This window comes from Eptatretus burgeri, chromosome 1, assembly GCF_056783735.1.
Source record: "Eptatretus burgeri isolate ZD-2024b chromosome 1, Ebu_testis_v1, whole genome shotgun sequence".
Taxonomy (NCBI): Eukaryota; Metazoa; Chordata; class Myxini; order Myxiniformes; family Myxinidae; genus Eptatretus; species Eptatretus burgeri.
The window spans coordinates 11,929,064-11,943,443 of NC_140961.1; the positions used below are offsets into that span (position 1 = coordinate 11,929,064).

Genomic DNA, 14,380 nt, shown 5'->3' on the forward strand with positions numbered 1-14,380 from the left:
TCCATCCGCCTTGCACTCGCCTTTTTGTAAGGTGGGGCCCCGCCCTTCGCTCCGCCCCGTTCCTTGCTCCACCCCCTTCGCGGCGTTTCCAGAAAAGTCTCAAAGGGGGGCGTTCCTCCTCCCTGGCCGCATCACACCGCGCATCCCCCAATCGGGAGCGAGCTGGGCCACCGCTCCCCCTTCTCACCAAGGGCGACAACGATCCGGCTCAAGATTCAGGCGAGAGAAATTCGGGCGAGAGTTGTCTTTCCGCGGCCTTGCTGTTGCCATCCCGCTCCTTTCACCCGTCCCACGGAGATCGTGACCGCGCGGTGCGCGTTGAATGGCGAGTGGCGAAGATGGTGGTGGTGTAGTTGTTGAAGGTGGCGTCGTGGTGTGAATGGCGTCGTTGTTTAGATGTTGGTTGTGGCGATGTTCGTTGTTGTGTTGTTGCACCAAAATAACGACAGCAAAAGAAAAACGGCTCACTGAAGAATCGCAGCCCGAATGGATCACATATATTCCCTCTATACAACGGGTTTGGGCTAACTACACATGAACTTAGCGTCATAACTGATCTGAGGACCCTTTATGGTGTATTGCGAATTTCCAGAGCCGTAACACTACCCCCTCCCCTTTTTACAGACTCGTCCCGAGTCGTCATTTTCGTGTGCCATCATGTGTAAGTTCTCCCCTAGTACGTTTTACCTTCGGATTCCTGAGTATGACATTCAGTGTATTCGTGTCCCCAAAATAAATAACCTAAGGGCTGAGTAACTAACTAAACAAACCCACTCATACGGACGACTTAAATAAATTGCCGGTGCTAAGACTTGCATGCCGGGGGCGCACTCATTTGTACAGTTCATCTTAACTTTACAATTTGCACTCAACCATGGCCCAGGATCAATGGACTCTGCAAAGAGAAAAGCAGTTAGCAGGGAGCCAGGCTGCTCACATGCAGTCTCTGGCTCAGGCAATGCAGGTGACAGGGAATGTGGCCGGCTGCACACACGCAGTCCAAGGCCTCTCCTTTTGAAATGAACGCAGTGAACCACAACGGTGCATGAGCTGCGCAACGCAGTCTCCATGCCAGCTCAAGTGGCACATGCAATGAACGCAACGTCGCATGAGCTGCGCAACGCAATCTCCGTGCCAGCTCAAGTGGCACACGCATTGAACACAACGGATGTATGGATGGATGGATGGATGGACGCAAACACGGTGCACAGGCCGCCACTGCAGGCCCGTGTTGTAGCTGCCTACAGGGCAGTCCTCGCAAACTGCGCGACGATCCTGGCGCACATGGCAATGTTCAAGGGGGTTGTGGGGGGGGGGGGAATGCAGAACAGAACGGGGCAAAATGAAACAAGGGCAGCAGGCATGGATGGCAAAGGTGTGCAGGCAAGGCATGGCATGACAAGGCCGCTGTAGCAAATACAGCCGACAGACGATCCGACTGGCACAGGCCTTGCAGCAAACAGCCAGCCGATGAAGTGGCCGGCCCAGGCCTTGCAGTAACACAGCCAGCAGATGAAATTGGGCTGGCACCTTGCCTTGAGATGGAGGTTGGTGGAGGAAGTGTGGTGGTGCTGGCCACTCAGAAAGCGGGCTTGGACCTACCTGACTGTCTCCCTCCCAACCTATCGCCTTTGCCTATCTCTGTACCTACCCACTCCCTTAATTTGTCAAAAACCAATTTAGCCCCCACTTATTTTTTTTTATTTTTTTTATTTTTTGCTTCCCCACTATAAATCGTCCCCGAACCCCCTTTACTGTCATTGTTCGGCTAACCTATCGTCTCCGAGCCTCCTCCCAACCCCTACGTTCCCTTCCCAGAGGGGAATAAGGGAGAGCTTGCGTCCTGTGTCGAGGCCCAACTCCAGCCTCAAGATGGCCTCCTCGGAGTTCAGCGATCTTAACCCAAAGTGGGTCCAGCGGCTCACAGCGAGAGCGAAGGGATGGATGGTGCAGAGGAGTACACTTCCTTATCTACCCTATCCATTTAACTGTTAGTTAACTTAATCTATTGGTTCTATCAACCCAGATTCCCATCGCCTGTGTTGGTGTCCTCACAATTTCGGGCCTCGCCCCCCAATTTTCTTTCCGTGCCCTCACACGGTTTCGTGGCTGGGACGCGTGGCTCCCTTGGCAGGCACTACCCTCTGCCAATTCTCCAGCTATGGCACCCCCGGGCACTACACTGCCTCCGAGCCTACCAGCTCCCTAAACACCGGGCAGTCCCGTCCATGGCGACTCCCCTGAAACGCTCACGTGGCAGGCTGGCTTCCCGGGCCCCTTTTTGAGGGTCACCCGTGCCCACGACACTGCCCACGCAGCCAATGGCGCCCCGGGCCCCCGCATCATGCGGGTGCACCCGTACACACGACGCTATCCCGGCCCCCCATGGGTCCTTGTCCTACTGCGGCCGACTAGCCCGGTGCTCGGGGTACCCACTCAGCGATACTCACCGTCCGTAGCCACGCTCCCAGCCCGTCTACAGGGCTCCTGCACCCCTCCAAATGGGTATCGAGCCTACCTTCCCACCAACAACAAAACGACTTCCATTTTGTCAATTTAACTAACCCAGCTAACTCACTTTACAATGACCCCGGGGTCCCTTGGGCGGGAATCACTCCCCCCCCCCCCCAATCACTCATCGCACCATGCATTCCCCATTCGCTCCATTCACACAGACCCACTGGCCTCACTCACTCATCATGTACTTTTTCCACTTCATTTCACTCCATCGCTGAACAATGCCATTCTGCTCACTAAATCCCCGAACTAACTCGTGCTCCCACGTTGTCCCTTACACTACAGCACGTTCCTTTTAACACTACGAAGCTAAGCTACGTCCCCTCTACACACTCACTGTCTGTCTTTGTCTCCAAATCCTCAAAAATCCATTAAAAATCATTTTCCCAACCTAAATCTCATCTCAATCCCTCGACCTAATCCATTCCACGGGCCCCATGCGGACTTACCCCTGCCCCATGAAGCCAGTCTAACTAGTTGTATCCTGTGCCCAAGCAAGGGGGTCTTCCACCCCTTGCCTGGGAATCCTGTTCACCCAAAGTGAGGCTTGCTTTTTTTTTTTAATGCGCGTGCACCAGCGCACCAGCGCGGCAATTCACAGCCGCGCACTCTTGGCGTGACGTCATGGCAGCTGTTCGCGTCCCTCGTCCCTCTTGGACGGTACCATCCGGCAGGGATTCACCCTCCTGCCAGATTCCAACCACACGTGCAGCCATGACGTCACCCTGCGCATAAAAAAACACAAGCCTCGCGTCTCGAGAGGTTCCCCACGCGAACACATGTGTTCTGCCCGTTGGAGCTTAACACAAGCTCGCGTGGAGAACCCGTCCGGTCCAAATCCGTAATCCTGCCTAACCTTTGTCCGTCCGCGGGATCGGCAACATCCACCGCTGGCGTTTACGGACCGGGTTTCACTCCCGCAAGCACGCACGTGGCGGCCTCATGCGTTGCACAGCACGGACCCCGAGCGCGCTGCCGGGCAAACCCGGCGCGGTGCCCATTCCAGCTACGGCCGCTACTTGGCCTCTGTCCCTTATCTGTCGCAGTCGTCGTCGCCATTCGACCCACGCACACCTGCATGTTACAACGCTCACACACCTCACCATTACACTCATCCTCGGACATGCGGTTGTGTGTTCCCGCATGCCCATAGTCATCTCCCTCACACACAGCGACCTCACACACGCTGTCTCTCTCACACAGCGTGCTTCACTTGCGTGGACCTTTTCCTTCACACACACTATACCACTCACTCACGCGGGGGCACTCAATGCGGTGTTTCACTCACACACGGTGCTGCATCCACACAGACCATTTCACTCTCACCCGGGGTCGCTCTCACACACGCTCTTGCACCCACACCTTTCACCACACACACCGGGGCAATCACACTGGGGAATCGTGTCCCCCCAAGCTTCGTGTGCACCCGTTCGCAGCACTCGCCCCCTCAACCTCGCTCGGCACGACCGGACCCGCCTGGTCGTGATCCACCTCAAGGGAGCATAGCGTCTCCCTCCGTTCCCGAAGGAGGCCATCCGGCTGCTCGCACCGGGTCCCTAAACAGTCCGCCAGCTCACCCTCATGGTCCTCCACTACTTCAATGTGTGTGTGCTCGTCCCCAACCCCGTCCTTATTGTGCAGTCTCTCCTCTATTTTTTCTGTTTCTTTCTGGCTCCTTTTTCCTTCCCATCTGAGTCGTTCTTCCTCTCTGAGCCCCATGAGCTGTTCGTTCTCCCTCCGGAGCTCCTCAATCACCGTTGACTCCAATCTCGCTCTCCGTTTTAGTTGTTCAATTTCACACTCGTGTAGTTGTTTTCTCTCCCACTGTTCCTCCTGCTCTTCATTTTCCAATCTCATTGTTTCTTTCAATTGGCTCATTTCCTTCCTGTGTTTCATTCGCTGTTCTCTCACTACTCTTCCTTGTTTCCTCTCCTGTCCTTCCTTCTCCAGTTTCATGGTTTGCTTCATTTGGTTAATCTCCTTTTTGTGTTTCCTTCACTGTTCTTTCTCTATCTCCTCGTACTCCAGCCTTGCCTTTTCTTTCAATTGGTAAACTTTCATGTTCTTTTTGTTTTCTATTCCACTGTCTTTCGCGTTCCTCATTCTGCAATCTGGCCTTCGCTTCCAGCTGTTCGATCTGTACAGTGTGGTTCCTCAACGTTTCATTCTCTGCTGTCGTTCTTTCTTCTCTCACCATCCTCAACTCGTTTTGTAATTCCGTCTCTTTGTTTTGGTGCTTCTGCAACTCCGAAGCTTTCTTTTCTACTTCCTTTCTCATCTCCGCACACTCCAACTTTGCTTTGGCTTCCAACTGTTTGATCTGTACAGTGTGTTTCCTCAACGTTTCATTTTCCGCTCTCTTCCTCTCCTCTTTATCATCCTTAGTTCGTTTTGTAATCCTCTCTCTTTGGTTTCGTGTTTCAGTATCTCAGAAGCTTTTTCCCATAATTCCTCTCTCAATTTGCATGCTTCTTCCCTCCTTTCCGCACAACTTTCCCATGCTTCCCTCCTTATTTCGTCCATTTTCTTACTGGATTCCTTTAGTTTTTCCTGCCGTTCCTTTCCTATTTCTATCTCCCTTTCCAGGGTTTCTCTTTTAATCTGGCCTGTCCTTACCTCTCTCTCCAGTAGCACCAATTCCCCATCTTGTTTGCGTTTTTCCTTTTCTAGCTTTGTTTTCCTTTCTCCTTCCTCCCTCATTTCTCCCTGCAGTTCTTCGAACTGTTCTGACTTTTCCAGCAATTCCTCTGTCCTTTCCTCCAGCTGTCCATATCCTCTATTTATCTTCCGTTCTAGGCTTTCTCTTTCCTGATTGCCTGTTCTTCTCTCTTCCTTCAATTGTTTTATTTCCAAATCGTGTTCACATTTTTTCTCTGCCACTGTATTTCCCTCACTCTCCCGTCTCGTTCTTTGAACCGCCTTGCCCCCTCCAATATTTTTTTCCTTCGTTGTTTTACTTCCAAATCGTGCTCCTTTTGTTTCTTTTCGAGCTCGGTTTTCCATTCTTCCTCCAATTGTTTCCGAAGCCCGCCGATGTCCGCCTGCCATGCCCACGTGGCTTCAAACAGTTGTTGGGAGCGCTCGCCTCGTGTCGTGCCATCCGTTGCGCTAAAAATAGCTGCCTGCTCATGCCTCGTGCTGCGCTGAAGTGCGGCCGCGCCGCCATCTTGCGACTCCATTTGCCGGCAAAGTTCGTGCTCAGAATAGGGTGAGCTCCCCCACGGATTAAAATTACAAGAGGTACCATCCCGGGCCATGGATTATATATTCAAACACATATCTAATACCCCCGGCACCCGCTCGCCTTGAAATGCCATCTTATTTCTCCTAAGAGATTTTCATTTAAATTGCTCGTAATTAAATGGAACACGGAGGGTCGCTCTACTCACCCTTGATCCGGTTCCATCAATTTAGTTGGAGGCGTGGGTTCGAATCCCACTCCTCACACCAGTGTTGTGAATTCGCGCCCCGTCAGCGTGCGAACGACCGCGTGTAACCAATAGCGGCCGCTTCGCCACCGAACGTGCAATTCAGTCGTGACCCTCTCGGAACAACGCCGGGAGCTCGTCACGGGTGGGGGTTTAACCTCACCACAACTCAGTCCGCATTCTACCCGCGCGAAATAAGGTCCGATCGCCGAATGGTCGATTTACCTAAGTACCCGCGCAGGTAGCGTACCGAGGAGTTGTACCTTGCCGCAGGTCGACTCCGGAGACGAACCGCTTAAGCGGCTCGTTCCGTACTGCAGGGATAACCGAGTGGAGTTATCGTCGACCTCGACGGTTCAGATTATTTATCGGGAACTTACACCCACTATCACTCCCTTTTGTGATGCAAGATGGAAATTCAAACAAAGGAATGGACGCAGCGAAACAGGGAACAATTGGACAAGCACATTTATTCGTGCCACACGGCAGCACGTATTTCTAATAAGCAACAGTTATACAAAACAATACACGTATACAGTCAAACAAGAAAACACAAGCAAGGAACAATGCAGAGCTACAACCGAATAAAATGCAATGTACAAGCACTTAATCAGTTTCTACTTTACGGACTGGCGCCACACACACACATTTACACAGAACCCCAAAATAAAAGGAAGTCGCGACTTCCCTGAGCGTGTCGTCGAGTCCTCCTTTGCGCGACCTCAACTCCGAGCCCCTCTGGCGTGGTCTACGAGCTCGCACCTTGCGCCGGCATGTGTGGCCGTTCGACGCCACGAACGGGGTTCGGGAACGAACGGACGGAGCTTTCGCCGCTATCCCGGTGTGGATGGGGTGGGGGGGGGGGATGTCAGGCGCTCCGTCCCACCAGCGGGGTCTCGAGACCGCACTGACTGACCCTCTTACACCGATAATCCTCTGACTCGACAGTCGGGAACAACAACCGGGACCACCGACCAGGCAAGACCAAGACAAAAACCAGACCCAATTCGACGACCAGCTCTTCAGCCGCCTTGCGCTCGCCTTTTTGTAAGGCGGGGCCCTGCCCTTCTCTCCGCCCCATTCCTTGCTCCACCCCCTTCGCGGCGTTTCCAGAAAAGTCTCGAAGGGGGGCGTTCCTCCTCCCTGGCCGCGTCACACCGCGCATCCCCCAATCGGGAGCAAGCTGTGCCACCCCTCCCCCTTCTCACGAAGCGTGACGACGATCCGGCTCAAGATTCAGGCGAGAGAAATTCGGGCGAGAGTTGTCTTTCCGCGGCCTTGCTGTTGCCATCCCGCTCCTTTCACCCGTCCCACGGAGATCGTGACCGCGCGGTGCGCGTTGAATGGCGAGTGGCGAAGATGGTGGTGGTGTAGTTGTTGAAGGTGGCGTCGTGGTGTGAATGGCGTCGTTGTTGAGATGTTGGTTGTGGCGATGTTCGTTGTTGTGTTGTTGCACCAAAATAACGACAGCAAAAGAAAAACGGCTCACTGAAGAATCGCAGCCCAAATGGATCACATATATTCCCTCTATACAACGGGTTTGGGCTAACTACACATGAACTTAGCCTCATAACTGATCTAAGGACCCTTTATGGTGTATTGCGAATTTCCACAGCCGTACCAATATGTATATATATATATATATATATATATATATATATATATATATATATATATATATATATATATATATATATATATATATATATATATATATGTATAGTTACATGTTTATGTATGCAGCTGATCTCTATGACCTATCACCTTAATAATATGTTTGAAGACCTCCCACTGTTATGTGCATTGGCGAGGATTTCAGAGCCAAATTAATGGTGAATGCTTAAACTACAGGTTTGTTTTCCAATTCATGTTCAAAATATAACATTCAATTGAAATTAGGTTGTTACTCAATCATAAATTGACGTTTGTGGGTGGACAAATAGACAGACAGACGGACAAAGTGAACCATTTCTTCATCTCCACTTTTTGCTTCGTGCCCATTGGTAACAAACGTTCAGATCACAATGCACTTGTCAGTGGCACATCCACTCCCTCAGCATGTGATGTTATTCTACAGCCAATGATGCTACCCTGCAGCCTTGTGCGGCATACGAAGGAAGACGAAGAAGACCTTTGTAAAGGTAACCAATTGTTTGTTTTCCCATTGTTAAGCCATTTTCTCATGAGAAGTGGATGAGTTGTTGTGACGTCTTAATAAGAATAAAATGATTCTGGGAGAATGTTCTACCACAGGAATGAGCTTGTTGAGATGAAAAACAAAGCAAGGGGCTTTAATGTCACTAAAAACTTTGGGGTGTAGTATCTCTCACCACGACCTGTGACACCATTCCAATGGTCGTGTGCCTGTTTTTTTCCGTGAGGTGTGGTTTTACCGGTTTTACGCACCTATCAGTTTTGTTTTTGGGTGCTTTTTCCAACCTTCGGCTTGGTTTTCGGAAGGAGAAAAGGCGATTTATTTTATTTCTCAGTTGATCTTCATCAAGAGAGAATGATGTCACAATTGCAACGGAATGAAACCATGGCCTTGCAGGGAGCTCAATTCTTGTTCTCACTGAATTGGAGTTAAATCCAGCAAAGCATCATTTTCCCAGTTCGTCTCTTAAGCAACATGGTTGTGGATTCTTCTTTGTTACTTGAATTTTTCACCATGTATGTGCTCACCAGAAATGTTCTTCTTTCACTCTTGATGTTTTATTATGAACTTGAAGCCGAATTTTAACTCGCAAGCATTTACTCTCACAGCTCTTCAAACCATACAAGTGTTGAGTAGGAATTTTATTGATCATCTGCGCAATTATTCCTGCATGGGCATTTGAGTGATTAACTTTCACAAAATCATAAATTAACTAGAAGGTAGAGTGCGTACCTCTGCCACATAATACCTGATCCACGAGAGCATTTTGGGCCCAATGCATTTTTGAAATGTCATGCTATACAGCACTATATCGTTTTTTGGCCCTCTCCATGGTGAAGAATCACTTAAAAATTTTTGGATCTGGATGTGGATCTTCACCAAAATTGAATCAATTCGTCCTTGCCACACACCTGTGTCCAAGTTTTATCGGAATCCGTCCACAACTTTTTGAGATATCATGCAATATATCATTTTTGTCCCAATCTCTCAATGGTGAAGAATCACTCAAAAATTCTAGGAGTCGCATCCGGATCTTCACCAAAATCTAATCATTTCATACTTGTCACACACCCAACCTGCCCACCAAATTTCAGCTGGATCCGTCCTCAACTTTTTGAGATATCCGACACATAGTCAGACAAACGAACAGACGGGTGAAGAAATCACCTCCTTCACCTTCAGTGGCGGAGGTAATAATGTCGGCAAAATAATTACCTCTCACAGAATTTGCTCGACAATCCACACATACCGACCCATAAGGTGAGTTTTTGCTCGATTGTACGCACTGTGTGCACAGTGGTCCAAATCTGCGATGAAGTGGCATTCCAATGTGGTTTTGAATTTCGCAATAACCACATTCCAGTTGTTCTACGACGTTCAATACAATAATCACTTTGATGTAAACGTCAAACGGGAACAATAGTATCTGGGGCATAATGCGCCCGGAGTCAATTCCACAATTATAATTAGCACAAACATAATTATCGCAGTTACTAAACTTCAAACCCCCAACGGCTATTCTCACGTGGCACCGATGCTGCCAACGTCCCACAGTTCATGTAATACATTGTTCAGTCATGTTGAGTCCTCGGCGTTTTCAACTCCTTGCAGTACACATGCACGCTAGCTCTTTCCAGATACACTTTACAGGACAGTCTACTCAAAAGCTGCACCTGAGATACGAGCCCGACCGAGCCCGAACCAAACGATGAGACCGGTGTTGCCGAGAAAAAGCACGCATCTTTTCCGTACAAGGACCATCTTGTTATCATGCTAAACTTCAGAGGAATGGCGCAACATCTTACTTTCAAAAGATTAGCCTCGTTTAAATGTACAAAGGCATGAATCATTGAGCGAACACGGGTTTCGTGGCAGTCTCACATGATGACGTCCGCACGCGGGACGTTTGATGAAAAGGTACGCACAAAACCGCCTGGGCCTCCTTTACAGCCTTTACACGTGTCTCCAGGTAACCGCCATTGTGCTCGCAAAACAGATGAACTTCAAACGAGTCGCTATTGTTTGTGTAAATATGAATGCATAGTGGGAATACTTGGCATAGTGCGAACAAGGCGCAATTACAGTAAGGGCCTGCTGGTTGGAATTCCCAATTTTTACCATCAGAGAGTCCTGAACTTGTCATTTATAATGAGTGCACATCATGGAAGCCACACAGTTCACTCAACAGGTATAGTTAGTTGAAATGAAGAGATGCCCGCTCAAAAGTTTTCCCTCTGGTAGAAAACATAATTGTGTAAACTTTCCACCAGGTTGTAAAAGCCAAGGGTCCAGAGAGGTTGGTGGGTGGTTGAGGACCTAAATCCATTTCTTAATTAACGCGCAGTGTTATTGAAGCTTCAATTTTGTTAATTGGCTTATTGTACAGAAATTAGTCTCTTCATGCAAGAAATATCTAACTTGTGCTCAGAAAAAAAAAACATTGGGACAAAGGAGACATCCATTTATTACGTATGCTAAAAAGACAAATTTTAACCACTGCCTGGAAAGCAGTCATCGTGATTTTATGCGACTTCTCTCAATGACTGCAAGAACATCATCATCTCTACAGCCAAAGCCGCCTTCATAATCCAGCTGGATAGGCTAAAAATTGTTCAAATTTGGAATAAATCATAAAACTTAGAAGGTGTATATATATATATATATATATATATATATATATATATATATATATATATACATATATTTATATATTTTTTATGGGGAATCGTATAAAAACTAGAAGGGCACTCAATAGAGTGCATACGTCTGCAATGCAATGCCTGATCCCTGAGAACATATTGGGCCCAATACATTTTTGAAATATCGTGCGATATATCGTTTTTGTCCTCATCTCTCAAAGGTGAAGAATCACTTAAAAATTAAATAATTCTCGTCTCCAGATTCGGATTTAGATCTTCACCAAAATTCCATCAATTAGTCCTTGCCACACATCCAACATGTCCACCAAGTTTCGTCTGAATCCGTCCACAACTTTTTGAGATATCGTGTTTTATATCGTTTTTGGCCCGATCTCTCCATGATGAAGAATCACTTAAAAATTCTTGTAGTTAGATCCGGATCTTCACCAAAATCTAATCAGTTCGGCCTTGTCACACTGAACCTGTCCACAAAATTTCATCCGGATCCGTGCACACAGACAAACAGACAAACAGGGGTGAAAACGTAACCTCCTTCACCTTTGGTGGTGGAGGTAACAAACCTCACTTTTGCACCTTGCCCTGAGTAAAGTTCTTGAATATTTTATATCGTAATTTATAGAAGGGTGGTGTGATGGTGTAATGAGCCTGATGTTGGCGTAGTGGTTAGGGTAGCGACTTGGGATCCAGCAGGTCCTGAGTTCAAGCCCCGTTGGCCGCTTGAATTAATACACACCAGGAGGTTGACTCAGCCTGTCATACTTCCGAGGTTGGCGAAGTGAGTACCAGTGTACTGGGTCCGGTGTATGTCCCGGTTAGGAATAGGTGTACCATATCCCTGTGTCGTAAGAGGCGACCGGGGTTGCGTCAAGAAGGGCATCCGGCGTAAAACCTGTGCCAAATCATTATGCAGATCATAACGGATGATCCGCAGTGGCGACTCGTAACGGGAGCAGCCGAAAGAAGAAGAAGTGTGATGGTGTAATGGTTAAAGCATATCCTCCAAGTCTGGGAGGTTGGTTTGAACCCAGCCGAGCCCGACTGAAGACTCAAAAAAAAATTGTTTGCTCCTTCCTTGCTTGATGCTCAGCATTTAAAAAGAGAAAGCACAGATAAACAATGCTGGGAAGGCAATGGCAAACCACCCAATATAATCCTTACCAAAAAACTGCTTCAGCAGCACCAATGTTCTGCATGGCACATTTTGGGTCGGTGCTGCTCCTTTTGTTGAAATAGCGGGCCCATTGGTCCATTGGACCAAATTTTCATTGTTCTTCGGGCCCATGGACGTTTTTGTTCGTCTGAACAAAAACAATTGGGTTCCCAGCCTGTAAGCCTTGGAACCACAATAATAATAATATTATTTATGGGTCTTTTGGGGTCTTCAAAGGTCTCAGCAGTCTCAAGGGTTAAAAGGTACATTCCAATAGTACATAACTAATGAATAAATGTACGGAATTAATAGACACACAACTCATGCACAATAGATACAGTAGATACAGTATATATGGACATAATTGTAGCTTCATGTAGGACTTTGTCCAATGGAGATTGGGGGGGGGGGTGCTCGGTGCTCGTCACACTCCACATATTTTGATTTACTCGCCGATTGCACTATGTGCCTTTTGGTTGAATGGTTTGCATTAGCGGGAACAATTGTCAGTGTAGCAGACGGACTGTTGTTCTTTGCGGCCAATGCCGTTTTATCGTGTGAGACATAATCCACGGCGATGCTCACCATAACAGCCAGGATGAGCGATATAGATCTATATTGCACGCACGCACGCACGCACACACACACACACACACACACACACACACACACACACACACACACACACACACACACACACACACACACACACACACGCACACACACACACACACACACACACACACACACACACACACACACACACACACACACACACACACTCACACACTCACACACTCACACTCACACACTCACACACTCACACACTCACACACTCACACACTCACACACTCACACACTCACACACTCACACACTCACACACTCACACACTCACACACTCACACACTCACACACTCACACACTCACACACTCACACACTCACACACTCACACACTCACACACTCACACACTCACACACTCACACACTCACACACTCACACACTCACACACTCACACACTCACACACTCACACACTCACACACTCACACACTCACACACTCACACACACACACAATCCAACGTGACAGAGGAGACGACGGCGGGTTGTGGTGGGGAAGAAAAGGGGACACAAAATCTAATAAATAATATTCATCGGATGTCTGTCCGTCTGTCCGTGTTTTTTACAAGGACCGCTGGACCAACAACCACCAAATTTGGCACACAGCCCAAGTCCAATCCATGGATTGTCCTAAGGGTATTTTCATCCACCACCTGAGCCTTTAAAGATAACTTTTCTGGCTTTTTCATTGATATGCAATTTCATTGGTTAACAGATATCACGTGACATGTAACATGGCCAAAGGCCAGCACACCTAACAAGTCGAGCTGTCTCTTCTCCCCATTGGCTCACTGCACAGTTGGCCTGACTCCACACACATTTGGAACCTCACTAAATAAATAAAACGTTCACCGTTTTTGTGTTGCAGAAAACCAAAGCTATCTGCCCCAATTAGTGGTACGCAGTACGTTCCTATTCGCCATCGCCACACCATGCCCGTCCCTTGAAGATGCATCTACTATAAATGATGGATGAGGTGTGTGTGTGTGTGTGTGTGTGTGTGTGTGTGTGTGTGTGTGTGTGTGTGTGTGTGTGTGTGTGTGTGTGTGTGTGTGTGTGTTACTTTTTGGCCATTAATTACGTAGTCTATTAATTAATTACGCACCTTTGGAATTTAACTTTTGACCCTTTAGACTGCTGAGATCCCTTCGAACTTTGAAGACCTTTTAAGACTCCCAAGACGCTTAAGACCCATGAAGACAAAAAGGACCCAAAAGTCCGAGGATCCAAAAATCCTAAAAAGTTCACGAGGACCCAAAAGTCCCAAAAAGTTAATTAGGAACCAAAAGTCCCAAAATGTTTGAGGACCCAAAAGTTCCCAAGGACCCAAAAAGTTCCTGAGGACATAAATGTCCTAAAAAATTATTGAGAACCCAAAAGTCCCCACAGACACAAAAGTCCCTGAGGACCCCAAAAGTTCCAAAAGTCCCCAAGGGCCCAAAAAGTTCCCGAGAACCCAAAAGTCCACATGGACACAAAAGTCCCTGAGGACCCAAAAAGTTCCCGAAGACCCAAAAGTCCCTGAGGACCCAAAATGTTCCCGATGACCCAAAAAGTTCCAGAGAACCCAAAAGTCCCAAAAAGTTCCTGAGGGCCAAAACGTTCCCGAGAACCCAAAAGTCCCCACGGACACAAAAATCCCTGAGGACGCAAAAAGTTCCTGAGGACGCAAAAAGTTCCTTAGGACTCAAGAACTTCCGAAGGACCCAAAAAGTTCCTGAGAAACCAAAAGTCCCCACAGACTCAAAAGTCCCTGAGGACCCAAAATGTTCCCGATGACCAAAATTTCCAAAACATTCCCGAGGATCCAAAAGGCCCAAAGACCTCCAAGACTTGACTATACGACAAAA

General features: G+C 48.1%; 1 long non-coding RNA gene across 2 annotated transcripts in view; it reads left to right on the plus strand.

Annotated features, from left to right (window-relative positions):
• The window catches only part of LOC147033872 (uncharacterized), a 110,467-nt gene extending 99,705 nt beyond the window's left edge, over nt 1–10,762 (plus strand). For both annotated transcript variants that reach the window (XR_015055721.1, XR_015055725.1), the window contains one exon: nt 8,435–10,762. This is a non-coding gene — a long non-coding RNA (uncharacterized LOC147033872). The remainder of the gene's footprint in view (nt 1–8,434) is intronic.
• Nucleotides 10,763–14,380: the final 3,618 nt, after the last annotated feature.